The following is a 13808-nucleotide window of genomic DNA, read 5'->3' on the forward strand; positions in this document are numbered from 1 at the left end:
CTACTAGTGACACACCCAGAGGGAATTCTCTACAGGCACAGAGCCCATAGAGGCCGAACCTCATTTAAGTTGGTCAACCCTCATGCAGCAGAGCACCCTGCTATGGGCAGAGCCAAGTCTCACAACTAGTCAGCCTAGGAGTCAATCCCACCTACTCACAAGCAAAAAGCAATTAAAGATCAACTTTAACAGGACAATATACACAGCACAAGAGTCACCTTTGGAGCACATGCAGAGGAGAAGAAGGAAGTGGTGCAAGTCAAATATAAAGGAAACATACTACATTAGATAACCCAGCAAGAACTAAGAACCCTAGGGGATTTACCTAAAACATCGAAGCAAACACAGAGAGTCAGCTAGGATGGGGAAACAAAGAAACATGTCCCAAATAAAAGAACAGAAGAAACCTCCAGAATTGGAACCAAATGAAATAGAGGTAACCAACTTATCAGAGACAGAGTTCAGAACACTGATGATAAGAATGTTTAAGGAGCTTAGAGATGACATAAGGGAGGATAGAAAAATCATAATGCAGGTTAGATGAAGCAGAGGATAGAATCAGCGACTTAGAAGACAAGTTAGCACAGATAACCCAAACGGAACAACAAAAAGAGAAAAGATTAGAAAAACAATGAAGATGTTTTAAGAGACCTGTGGGATAACATCAAGCGCAACAACATGCACATCATAGGAATAACAGAAGGTGAAGAGAGGAATCAAGGGATTGAGAACATATTTCAAGTAACAATGTCTGAAAACTTCCCTAACCTCGTGAAGGATACTGACATACAAGCCCAGGAAGTGCAGAGAGTTCCAACCAGGATAAACCCAAACAGGTCCACACCAAGACATTATAGGTAAAATGGCAAAGGTTAAAGACAAAGAGAGAATCCTAAAAGCAGCAAGAGAAAGACAGAGGATTACATACAAGGGAACTCCCATAAGACTATCAAATGACTTTTCTACAGAAACATTGCAGGCCAGGAGGGAGTGGCAGGAGATACTCAAAGTGATAGAAAACAAAGGCCTACAACCTAGACTGCTTTATCCAGCAAAGCTATCATTTAAAATTGAAGGAGAGATAAACAGCTTCCCAGAAAAGAATAAACTAAAGGGATTTATTACCACCAAGCCAGGATTGGAAGAAATATTAAATGGACTTCTGTAAACAGAAGAAAGATGAAAACAGTCTTACTACAAATTTAAAAAATGGCTATAACTATGTACCTATCAATAATCACTTTAAATGTAAGTGGATTAAATCCTCCAATCAAGAGACACAGGGTGGCTTAGTGAATAAGAAAGCAAGACCCTTGTATGTGCTGTATACAAGAGACTCACGTCTGATCAAAAGACACCCACAGGCTGAAAGTGAAGGTTTGGAGTAAGATATTTCATGCAAAAGGAAATGAGAAAAAAGCTAGAGTTGCAATACTTACATTTGAAATATAGACTTTAAAATGAAGAATATATTAAAAGACAAAGATGGACACTATATAATAATAAAGAGATCAAGCTGATGAGAGGACATAACCCTAGTAAACATCTATGCACCCAACATAGGAGCACCTAAATACATAAAACAGATATTGACTGACATAAAGACAGAGATCAACAGTAACACTATCATAGTAGGGGACTTCAACACACCTCTGACAACAAGGGACGGGTCTTCCAGACAGAAAATCAATATGGAAACAACAACCTTAAAGGACACATTGGACCACTCGGATTTAATCGATATTTTCAGAGCATTTCATCCGAAAGTTGCAGAATACACATTCTTCTCAAGCGCACATGGAACGTTTTCCAAGATAGACCACATGTTAGGCCACAAAACAAGTCTTGATAAATTTAAGAAAATTGAAATCATACCAATTGTCTTCTCTGACCACAGTGTTGTGAAATTAGAAATCAACTACAGGAAAAAAACTAGAAGACACACCAATTCATGGAAGCTGAATAACATGTCACTAAATAATGAATGGGTCAACCAGGAGATTAAGGAAGAAATCTAAAGACATCTCGAGACAAACGAAAATGAGAACACGATGACCCAAAATCTATGGGATGCCACAAAAGCAGTCCTAAGAGGGAAATTCATAGCATTGCAGGCCTACCTAAAGAAACAAGAAAAATCGCTAATTAACAGTTCATCTTCACACTTAAGGGATCTGGAAAAAGAATAGCAAAATAAGCCCAAAGGGAGTACAAGAAAGGAGATAATAAAGATCAGAGTGGAAACAAATGAAATAGAAACCAGAAAAAAATAATACAAAAGATCAACGAATCCAAGAGTTGGTTTTTAGAGAAGATAAACTAAATTGACTAACCTTTAGCCAGACTCATGAAACAAAAGAGAGAGAGAGAACCCAAATTAATAAAATCAGAAATGAAAGAGGAGAAGTGACAACAGATACCCCAGAAATACAAAAAAAAAAATCTAAGATATTACTATGAGCAACTATATGGCAACAAATTTGACAATCTGAAAGAAATGGACAAATTCCCAGAAGCATACAACCTTACAAGGCTAACTCAAAAAGAAACAGAAAACCTGAATATACTGATTACCACCAGGGAAATTGAATCAGTAAAAAAGAATTATCACTATTCTCCTCAAGCTCTTCCAAAAAATCCAGACGGAGGGAAGGCTCCCAAACACTTTTTACGAGGCCACTATCACCCTGATCCCAAAATCAGACAAAGACCCCACAAAAAAAGAAAACTACAGGCCAATATCTCTAATGAACATAGATGCAAAAATTCTCAACAAAATATTAGTGAACAGAATTCAGCACTACATTAAAAAGATCATACACCATGATCAAGTGGGATTCATCCCTGGTATGCAAGGGTGGTTCAACGTTTGCAAATCAGTTAATGTGATACACCACATTAACAAAATGAAAAATAAAAATCACATGATAATATCAATAGATGCAGAAAAAGCATTTGACAAAATCCAACAGTCACTTATGATAAAAACCCTTAAGGAAGTGAGAATAGAGGGATCAGATCTCAACATAATAAAGGCCATATATGATAAACCCACAGCTAACATCATACTCAATGGGGAAAAGCTAAAACTATCCCCCTTAAGATCAGGAACAAGGCAAGTTTGCCCACTTTCTCCACTTCTATTCAACATAGTGCTAGAAGTTCTAGCCACAGCAATCAGACAAGAAAAAGAAATAAAAGGCATCCAAATCGGTAAGGAGGAAGTAAAATTGTCATTGTATACAGATGACATGATACTACATATAGAGAACCCTAAATACTCCACCAAGAAACTATTAGAGCTGATAGATGAATTTAATAAAGTAGCAGGATGCAAAATTAATATTCAGAAATCAGTTGCATTTGTATATACCAATAATAAAACATCAGAAGGAGAAATTAAAACAAAACAAAACAAAACAAAACAATCCCATTTACAATTGCTTCAAAGACTATAAAATACCTGGAAATAAATTTAACCAAAGAAGTAAAAAATCTGTACTCAGAAAATTATAAGATACTGAAGAAAGAAATGAAAGAAGATACAAATAGATGGAAACACATCCCATGTTCATGGATAGGAAGACTTAATATAGTTAAAATGTCCATAGTGGGTAAGGCAATATACATATTCAACGCAATTCCTACAAACTACCAACGATGTTTTTCACAGAAACAGAACATATAACCCTAAAATTTTTATGGAACCATAAAAGACCCCGGATATACTCCGCAATCTTGAGAAATAAGAACAAAGTGGGAGCTATAACGATACCTGACATCAAATTATATACTACAAGGCTACAGTAATCAAAACAACATGGTACTGGCATAAAAACAGACACATAGATCAATGGAACAGAATAGAGAGCCCAGAAATAAATCCATGCCTATGTGGCCATTTAATCTAAGACAATGGAAGCAAGAATTTACGGTGCGGTAAAGACAGACTATTCAATAAATGGTGCTGGGAAACTGGGACAGACACATGCAAAAGAATGAAGCTGGACCACCTCCTTACACCATATACAAAAATAAATTCAAAATGGCTTAAAGACTTCAATGTAAGATCTGAAACCATAAAATTCCTAGAAGAAAATATAGGAAGAAACTTTACACATATTACCCAGAATAAGATTTTTACTGATATATCCCCTTGTGTAAGAGAAGTAAGAGAAAAAATAAGCATGTGGGATTACATCAAACTAAAAATATTTTTCACAGCAAAGGGAACCATCAATAAAACAAAAAGGGATCCTACTGAATAGAAAAGGTCTTTGCCAATGACATACACGAAATAAGGTTAATATCACAAATTTATAAAAAATTCACTCAAATCAACTCAAAAAAAAAACCCACACAAAACACAACCCAATTAAAAAATTGAAAGAGGACATGAAGACACATTTATCTAAAAAGGATATACACATGGCAAACAGACATATGAAAAAATGCCCAATCTCACTAACCGTCAGAGAAATGCAAATAAAAACCACAATGACATACCACCTCACCCCAGTCAAAATGGCTGTCATCAATTAATCAACAAACAACAAATGCTGGCAAGGATGTGGAGAAAAGGGAACCCTTGTGCACTGTTGGTGTCATTGCAGACAGGTGCAGCCACTATGGAAAACATTATGGAGGTATCTCAAAAATCTGAAAATGAAACTACCTTATGATCCAGCAATTCCACTCCTAGGTATCTATCCAGAGAAATCAAAACTCTAATTCAAAAAATTTATGCTGCCCTATGTTTATTGTCGCACTATAACAATAGCCAAAGCATGGTAACAACCGAAATGCTCTTCGGTAGACGACTGGATTAAGAAACTGTGGTACATTTATACAATGGAGTATTAAGCAGCCATAAAGAAGAAAGAAATCTTACCATTTGCAACAACACGGATGGACCTAGAGAACACTATGTTAAGTGAAATAAGTCAGACAGAGAAAGACAAATACCATATGATCTCACTTTTATGTGGAAACTAAAGAAGAGAATAAGTAAATGGATTAATCAGAAACATTTTCAGAGACATAGAGGAAAAACTGAGGGTTGCTAGAAGGGATGGGGTGGAGGGGATAAGGGGGGAGGTGAGGGGATTAGAAAGCACAATTAGTAACCAGAAGATTGCCACAGGGTTATGAAAGTCAATTTGGAGAATGTAATCAATAATGTTGTAAATATTTTGTAAGGTATCCAATGGATACTTGTCTCATTAGGGAGACAACCTCAGGGATGATGTAGATGCCTGATCACTACACTGTACACCTGAAGCTGAAGCTGAACAATAATGAATGTCAACTACAAGTTTATATATATATATTAACATATATATATATATATATATATTTACAAGAAGCAGAGTACAGCATTAGGAATACAGACAGTGGAAATGTAATGGCTCTGTGCGATGTCAGAGGGATAGTGGATGGGGGAGGGGGGTTGACACAGTGTGAGGGGTAAATGATAAACATCTAAACATTAGTTTGTTTTGTGCACCTGTAACTAATAAAAAAAATGTAGTTTGTCTCCGACCCACAAAATATTCTTTGTGCATTTAGAATAAAATTAATAATTATAAACAAAACAAAACAAAACAAAAAAATCAATGACAAAAAGAGTATCCTCAAGGCAGCCAGGGAAAAGAAGACAGTAACCTACAAAGGAAATCCCATTAGATTATCATCAGATTTCTCAGCAGAAACTCTACAAGCCAGGAGGGAGTGGAACCAAATATTCAAACTATTGAAAGAGAAAAATTATGATCCAAGAATAGTATACACAGCAAAGATATCTTTTAGATATGAAGGAGGAATAAAGACCTTTCCAGACATACAGAAGCTGAGGGAATTTTCTAATACACAAGCTGCACTACAAGAAGTACTAAAGGAGGCTATTTGACCACCATCAACAGGGACAATTTGTGGCAACCAAAACTCAAAAAGGGGGAGAGTAAATCCTGAACTGGAATATGGGAATGGAGAAAGTAGGCAAGCTGAAGAAAATGGAATACTCTAAATATCAAACTTTCTTTTACATAAACTTAAGGGTAACCACTCAAAAAAAATCCAGAACTGAAATATATACTCTAATAAAAGAAGAAACAGAGGGAAACATCATAGAACACTTCCACATGGAAATTATAGACAACAACAAAAAGGCAAAGAAACAATGGAGACACAGCCTTACCAGAAAGCTAAAGATAGAATGATACGGAATCCTCACATATCAATAATCACCCTAAATGTAAATGGACTAAACTCACCAATAAAAAGGCACAGAGTAGCAGATTGGATCAAAAAACTAAACCCAACCATATGCTGTCTCCAAGAGACCCATCTCAGCTACAAGGACAAGCATTGACTCAAAGTGAAAGGGTGGAAATTGACACTCCAAGCAAATGATATTCAGAGAAATTCAGGTGTAGTTATACTGGTATCAGATGTAACAGACTTCATGGTGAAAAAGGTAAAAGAGACAAAGATGGACATCACATAATGGTAAAGGGGACTATACAACAAGAAGACATAACAGTCATCAATATTTATGCCCCAATCAGGGAGCACCGAAATATAACAAGCAACTACTAACAGAACTAAAGGGAGAAATTGACCAAAACACAATTATGCCAGGGGACCTAAACACATCATTGACAGCTGTGGATAGATCATCCAAACAGAAAATAAATAATGAAATAGCAGCCCTAAATGACACATTGGATGAAATGGACATAATTGACATTTATAGAGCACTTCATCCTAAAACATCAAAGGGATAGTGGATGGGAGGAGAAGACACTAAAACTTACCTCAGAAAATTTAAGAAGATTGAAATCATACCAAACAAATTTTCTGATCACAAGGCTTTGAAATTGAATATCAACTGCAAAAAGAAAGCAGCAAAACCTACAAATACATGGAGATTAAACAACATACTTTTGAAGGAGGACTGGGTCAAAGAAGAAATTAGAGGAGAGATCAAAAGATATGTAGAAACAAATGACAATGCAAATACATCCTACAAACATTTTAGGGATGCAGCAAAAGTATTTTTAAGAGGCAAATTTATGTCATTACAGTCCTATCTCAAGAACAAGAAAAATCCCAAATAAACAACCTCACATTACACCTTAAAGAACTAGAAAAAGAAGAACAAATGAAACACAAGGTCAACAGAAGAAGGGAAATAATAAAAATCAGAGCAGAACTAAATGAAATAGAGAACAAAAAGACAATAGAAAAAATTAATGTGACAAAGAGCTGGTTCTTTGAAAAGATTAACAGAATTGACAAACCCTTGACTAGGCTCACTGAGATAAAAAGAGAGAAGACACTAATAAACAAAATCAGAAATGAAAAAGGGGAAGTTATCTCGGATATAACAGAAATACAAAGGATCATCCAAGAATACTATGAAGGACTATATGCCACCAAATTCAATACCCTAGAAGAAATGGACAAGTTCTTAGACACTTATAGCATTCCTACGCTGAACCATGAAGAACTGGAAAATCTAAACAGACCGATCACCAGTAAGGAAATTGAATCAGTCATCCAAAACCTTCTCAAAAGCAAAAGTCCGGTACCAGATGGCTTCACTAGTGAATTCTACCAAACCTTCTAACAGGATCTAATACAAATCCTGCTCAAACTCTTCCAAAAAATTGAAGAAGAGACAGTACTCCCTAATTCATTTCATGAGGCCAACATTACCCTGATACCAAAACCTGGTAAGGACAACACAAAAAAAGAACACTACCGATCAATATCTCTGATGAATACAGATGCAAAAATCCTAAAGAAAATTCTTAGAAATCGAAGGCAACAATATATTAAAAAGATTTTTCATCACTACCAAGTGGGGTTCATCTCCGGGAAACAAGGACAGTTCAACATACACAAATCCATCAATGTGATACATCACATAAACAAAATAAAGGACAAAACTCATATGATTATATCAATTGATGCAGAAAAAGCATTTGACAAGATACAACATCCATTTATGATTAAAACACTTAATAAAATAGATATAGAAGGAAAATACCTTAACATAATAAAGGCCATATAAGATAAACCCTCAGCTAATCTTATAATGAACGGTGAAACACTAAAGCCCTTTACTTTATGTTCAGGAACGTGACAGGGCTGTCCCCTATCACCTCTGCTTTTCAACATAGTGTTGGAAGTCCTTGCCAGAGCAATCAGGCAAGAGAAAGAAATAAAAGGCATCCAAATTGGGAATGAAGAAGTTAAATTGTCACTCTTTGCAAATGACATGATGCTGTATACAGAAAACCCTAAAGACTCCACCAAAAAGCTATTAGAAACAATCAACAAATACAGTAAAGTTGCCGGCTACAAAATCAACGTACAAAAGTCCATTGCATTCCTATACACTAACAACAAAATCTCAGAAAAAGAAACAAGAAAAGCAATTCCTTTTGCCATTGCATCAAAAAGAATAAAATACCTAGGAATAAACATAACCAAGGATGTGAAAGACCTATATGCTGAAAACTACAAGACATTTTTTTTTAAATTTATTGGGGTGACAATTGTTAGTAAAATTACATAGATTTCAGGTGTACAAGTCTGTGTTACATCATCTATAAATCCCATTGTGTGTTCACCACCCAGAGTCAGTTCTCCTTCCATCACCATATATTTGATCGCCCTTACCCTCATCTCCCACCCCCCAACCCCCTTACCCTCTGGTAACCACTAAACTATTGTCTGTGTCTATGAGTTTCTGTTTCTAATTTCTTTGTCTTGTTCTTTTGTTGTTTTTGGTTTATACTATTCGGCAGTAAGAAAAGATGATATAGGAACATTTGTGACAACATGGATGGATCTTGAGAGTGTAATGCTGAGCGAAATAAGTCAGACAGAAAAAGCAGAGAGCCATGTGATTTCACTGATATGTGGTATATAAACAAAACATTTTTAAAAGAAATTGAAGACACAAAGTAATGGAAAGACATTCCGTGCTCATGGATAAGAAGAATCAACATAGTTAAAATGGCCATATTACCCAAAGCAATATACAGATTTAATGCAATCCCCATCAAAATCCCAATGGCATTTTTTAAAGAAATAGAACAAAAAATCACCAGATTTGTTTGGAACCACAAAAGGCCCCAAATAGCCAAAGCAATCTTAATAAAAAGAGCAATGCTGGAGGAATCACACTCCCTGAGTTTAGCTTGTACTACATGGCAGCAATAATCAAAACAGCATGGTATTGGCATAAAAACAGACACGTAGACCAATGGAAAAGAATTGAGTACTCAGAAATAAAACCACATAAATATGGACACAGAACTTTTGACAAAGAAGCGAAAAACATACAATGGAGCAAAGACAGCCTCTTCAATAAATGGTGCTGGGAGAATTGGAAAGCCACATGGAAAAGAATGAAACTGGACTGCTGTCACCATGTACCAAAATTAATTCAAAATGGATCAAAAACTTAAGCATAAGACCTGAAACAATAATCTGCAAAGAAGAAAACATAGGTACTAAACTTATGGACCTTGGGTTCAAAGAGCATTTTATGAATTTGACTCCAAAAGCTAAGTAAAAACTACAATAAATGAATGGGACTATATGCAACTTAAAAGCTTCTGCACAGCAAAAGAAACCATCAACAAAATAAATAGGCAATGAACTGAATGGGAGAAGATTTTTGCAAAGAGAGCCTCCGATAATATCCAAAATATACAAGGAACTCATGCAACTCAACAACAAAAAACAAACAACCCAATTGAAAAATGGGCAAAAGACCTGAATAGACATTTCTCCAAAGAGGACATACAAATGGCAAATAGACACATGAAACAATGCTCAACATCACAAATCATCAGAGAAATGCAAATAAAAACCACAATGAGATATCACCTCACCCCAGTCAGAATGGCTATCATCAACAAGACAAATACTAACAAATGTTGGATAGGCTGTGGAGAAAAAGGAACCCTCATACACTGTTGGTGGGAATGCAGACTGGTGCAGCCGTTATGGAAGGCAGTGTGGAGGTTCCTCAAAAAATTACAAATAGAATTACCGTATGACCCAGCAATCCCTCTCCTGGGTATCTACCCAAAAAATCTGAAAACATTTGTCTATAAACACACATGTGCTCCAATGTTCATTGCAGCTTTATTTACAGTGGCCAAGACCTGGAAACAACCAAAATGTCCTTCGATAGATGAATGGATAAAGAAGTTGTTGTGTATATACACAATGGGTTACTATTCGTCTAAGAAAAGATGAAATAGGACCATTTGTGACAACATGGATGCATCTTGAGATTATAACGCTAAGCGAAATAAGTCAGGTAGAAAAAGCAGACAACCATATGATTTCACTGATATGTGGTATATAAACCAAAAACAACAAAAGAACAAGAGAAACAAATGAGAAAGAAAAACTCATAGACACAGACAATAGTTTAGTGGTTACCAGAGGATAAGGAGGGTGGTAGATGAGGGTAAAGAGGATCAAATATATGGTGACGGAAGGAGAACTGACTCTGGGTAGTGAACACACAATGGGATTTATAGATGATGTAATACAGAATTGTACACCTGAAATCTATGTAACTTTACTAGCAATTGTCACCCCATTAAACTTTAATTAAAAGAAGTCTTTTTTACCATTTTCTTTGTGGAGTAGGTCTATGGAGCTCACATTGCCATAACATGCTGATGGTTTTGTTTGTTTGGTTGTTTATTTGTTTTACAGGTGCTTTGGGGTTAGAGCTTCTTGCCTTGAGGAGCTCTGAATATCAAGTAAAATGATTGCAAATCCTGCAAATAAGGCTTTCCCGGTAGATGCCAGATAAGTCAAATGGTGAAATTCTTTGTCGCTTTAAAGACATGCCAAAGCCTGTATTTCCCAGCCAATAGCTCCTAGGCTGCTGATTTTTATAGCTATTGTGATTGTGAGACTGCCATTTTCCAAGGGTAGTACTGAATCAGTGAAAGAGTAATAGGTTATAGGGTAAGTTCATATGGCCACTCTTGCTTTCTTTGATTAGCATATGGTTTCATTATTACTGTTTTTATCCATTTACTTTCCACATGTCCATATCATTATATTTAAGTAAGTTTCTTGTAGACAACATGTAGTTGAGTGGGGTTTTTAAATCCTTTCTGGCAATCTCTCTTTTTTAATTAGTATATTTAGGCAACTTACATTTAATGTAATTGCAGGTGTGTTAGGGTTAAGGTTATCATTCAAATTGTTTTTGTATTTATTTTCTCTGTTTTTGATGTCTACATTTTACATTTTTTTTCTCTACCTTCTCATAGGTTACTTTGATGTCTTTTAGAATTCTGTTTTCATTTACCTACAGTGTTTCTGAGTGTATTTTTTTATATAAGTGTTTTAGTGTTAACTTATTTTTCACATTCTATTGGTGTCATCATTATACTATGAAGTATATAAACCTTACCTCTCTTTACAGTCCTTTACATCCTATCAATATATAATACAATTATTTAGATATCTTTTTTTTGTATGTTTAGAATTATATTACACAGTGTTATAATTTCGGCGTCAACTATCAAACATAATATAGAAAGTTCAAGTGGAGAAGGAAAGTCTACTATTTACCCATAATTTTGCTCATTGTGTTCTTCCTTTCTATGTTCAAAGACTTCTTTTATTATCATTTCCTTTCCATTTAGAGAATGTTCTTTGAATATTCTTTCAGGATAGGTCTGTGACAAATTCTCTTAGTTTACTTCATCTCATAATGTCTTCATACCTCCTTTATTCCTGAGATATTTTCACTTGATATATGACTCTGGGTTGTCAGTTCTTTTCTTTAGGGACTTGGAAAATATGCCAAGATCTGGTCAAGATGGTAGAGTGGGTAAGCACTTAACTCCTCTGACGTCCATATCAAAATTACAACTGAACTACAGAAAACCATCACTGAGAATTGCCTGAAGTCTAGCTGAACCAAAGCCCTACAACTAAGACTATTATGAGGGGTGGAGACATGGAATGGGTTGGTCCCACATTCAAGTGTGACCATTAAAAATTGAGAAGGATATAATTTCTCAGCTCTGGAGGTCCCTGACCACCACCCCCACTGCAAGAGCAAGGAGTCCCAGCCCCACACCAGGTTCCCCAGCCCAGGGTTCCAGTGTTCAGGAGAGAAGTCCCCATAACCTCTGACTGTAAAATCCAGCAAATATTATGGCTGAGTGAGATGCAGGGTGGCTGCAGTCTCAGGCAATCTTCTTAAAGGACCTGTATATGGACTTACTGATGGACTCACTTGCTCTGAGCTCCAGTGGGACAGCAGCTTGAAAGGTACCAGGGACATACAGAAAGGAACTGAATTGTCTGGATTCAGGGTGTGGGCAGGAGCGGCAGCTTACTCCCAGACAAAAAAAGCTGGTAGAAACCATTGCTTCTTTGTTGAGTTCTCCTCATTCCTGGTATGCAGCTTCTGGCAGCTGCTATATCTAAGCCTTCATCAGCCTGGCTAATAGCATTTATTCACCCTGATTTTCTGAGGCCCGGCCCCACCCAACTTTGGGGCCCTACCAAGCCACTTCCAGTGGCTTTTCCATGAAAACAACTTGTCTTTCTCATGCTGCAGACTTTCCTGAAATCTCTCAAAGTTTCACAAAACCCAAACAAGCAGCATCTGGCTTCGACAGGTCCCGTACCTCTGGCTGAAAATCCTAACCCAGGTATTAGTGATAGCTGACCTCTGTTCTCAGCTTGGCCTCTTGAGGTACCTCCAAGTCCAGTGTGAGTGATGGCCATCTGCAGATTCCTTTGTGACTCATGCAAGATGGCCCTCGGCAGAGCACAATCTGTAGCTGAACTTGGCCTGCACTGGGGCCACTCACAAGAAACCCCAGGGGTGGCATTCCCAGTGGCCAGCTTCAAATTGAGCAGAGCATCACCTGGCAAACTCCAAGGACAACACAGCCAACAGAACCCTGCTAAAATGAATCCTGCTCCCTACGGTCACCTCCTGAACCACAACTCCTCTACTCTAGTCACGGTCAGTCCTCTCAGTCAATCAGTCTGATGGTCAATTTCTCCCATTGATAGGCAAAGAGCAACCAAAGCTCAACTACAACAAGAGGGCAGACACAACTCACACAAAGTGTACACTGGAAGTACCTGACTTTGGTGACCAGGGAGACTGCGCCACTGGGCCACACAGGACACCTACTATATAAGGCCACCCTACTAAGAGCAGAAGACATAACTGCTCTACTTAATACACAGAAGCAAACACAGGAAGAAAATCAAAATGGGAGGACAAAGAATCATGTCCCAAATAAAAGAACAGAACAAAGTTCCAGTAAAAGAACTAAACAAAACAGAGACAAGCAATCTCCTGACACAAAGTTCAAAATATTGGTTATAAGGATGCTCAGTGATCTCAGTGAGAACTTCAGCAAAGAGATAAGAAACATAAAAATAGAAATATAAAACATAAAAAAGAACTAGTCCAAAATAAAAAAATACAATAACTAAAATAAAGAATACATTGGAGGGACTCAATAATAGATTAAATGACACAGAGGATCAAATCAGTGATTTAGAAGATAACGTAGCAGGAACATCCAATCAGAACAACAAAAAGAAAAAAGAACGTGAAAAATGAAGACATTTGAAGGGACCTCTGGGACCACATCAAGTATATCAACATTTTCATCATTGGAGTACCAGAAGAAGAGAGAGAACAAGGGATTGAAAACCCATTTGAGGAAATAATGATGGAACACTTCCTTTTCTCGGTGAAGAAAATAGACATACAAGCC

The sequence above is a fragment of the Rhinolophus sinicus genome, linkage group LG13 (assembly GCF_036562045.2).
Source record: "Rhinolophus sinicus isolate RSC01 linkage group LG13, ASM3656204v1, whole genome shotgun sequence".
NCBI lineage: Eukaryota > Metazoa > Chordata > Mammalia > Chiroptera > Rhinolophidae > Rhinolophus > Rhinolophus sinicus.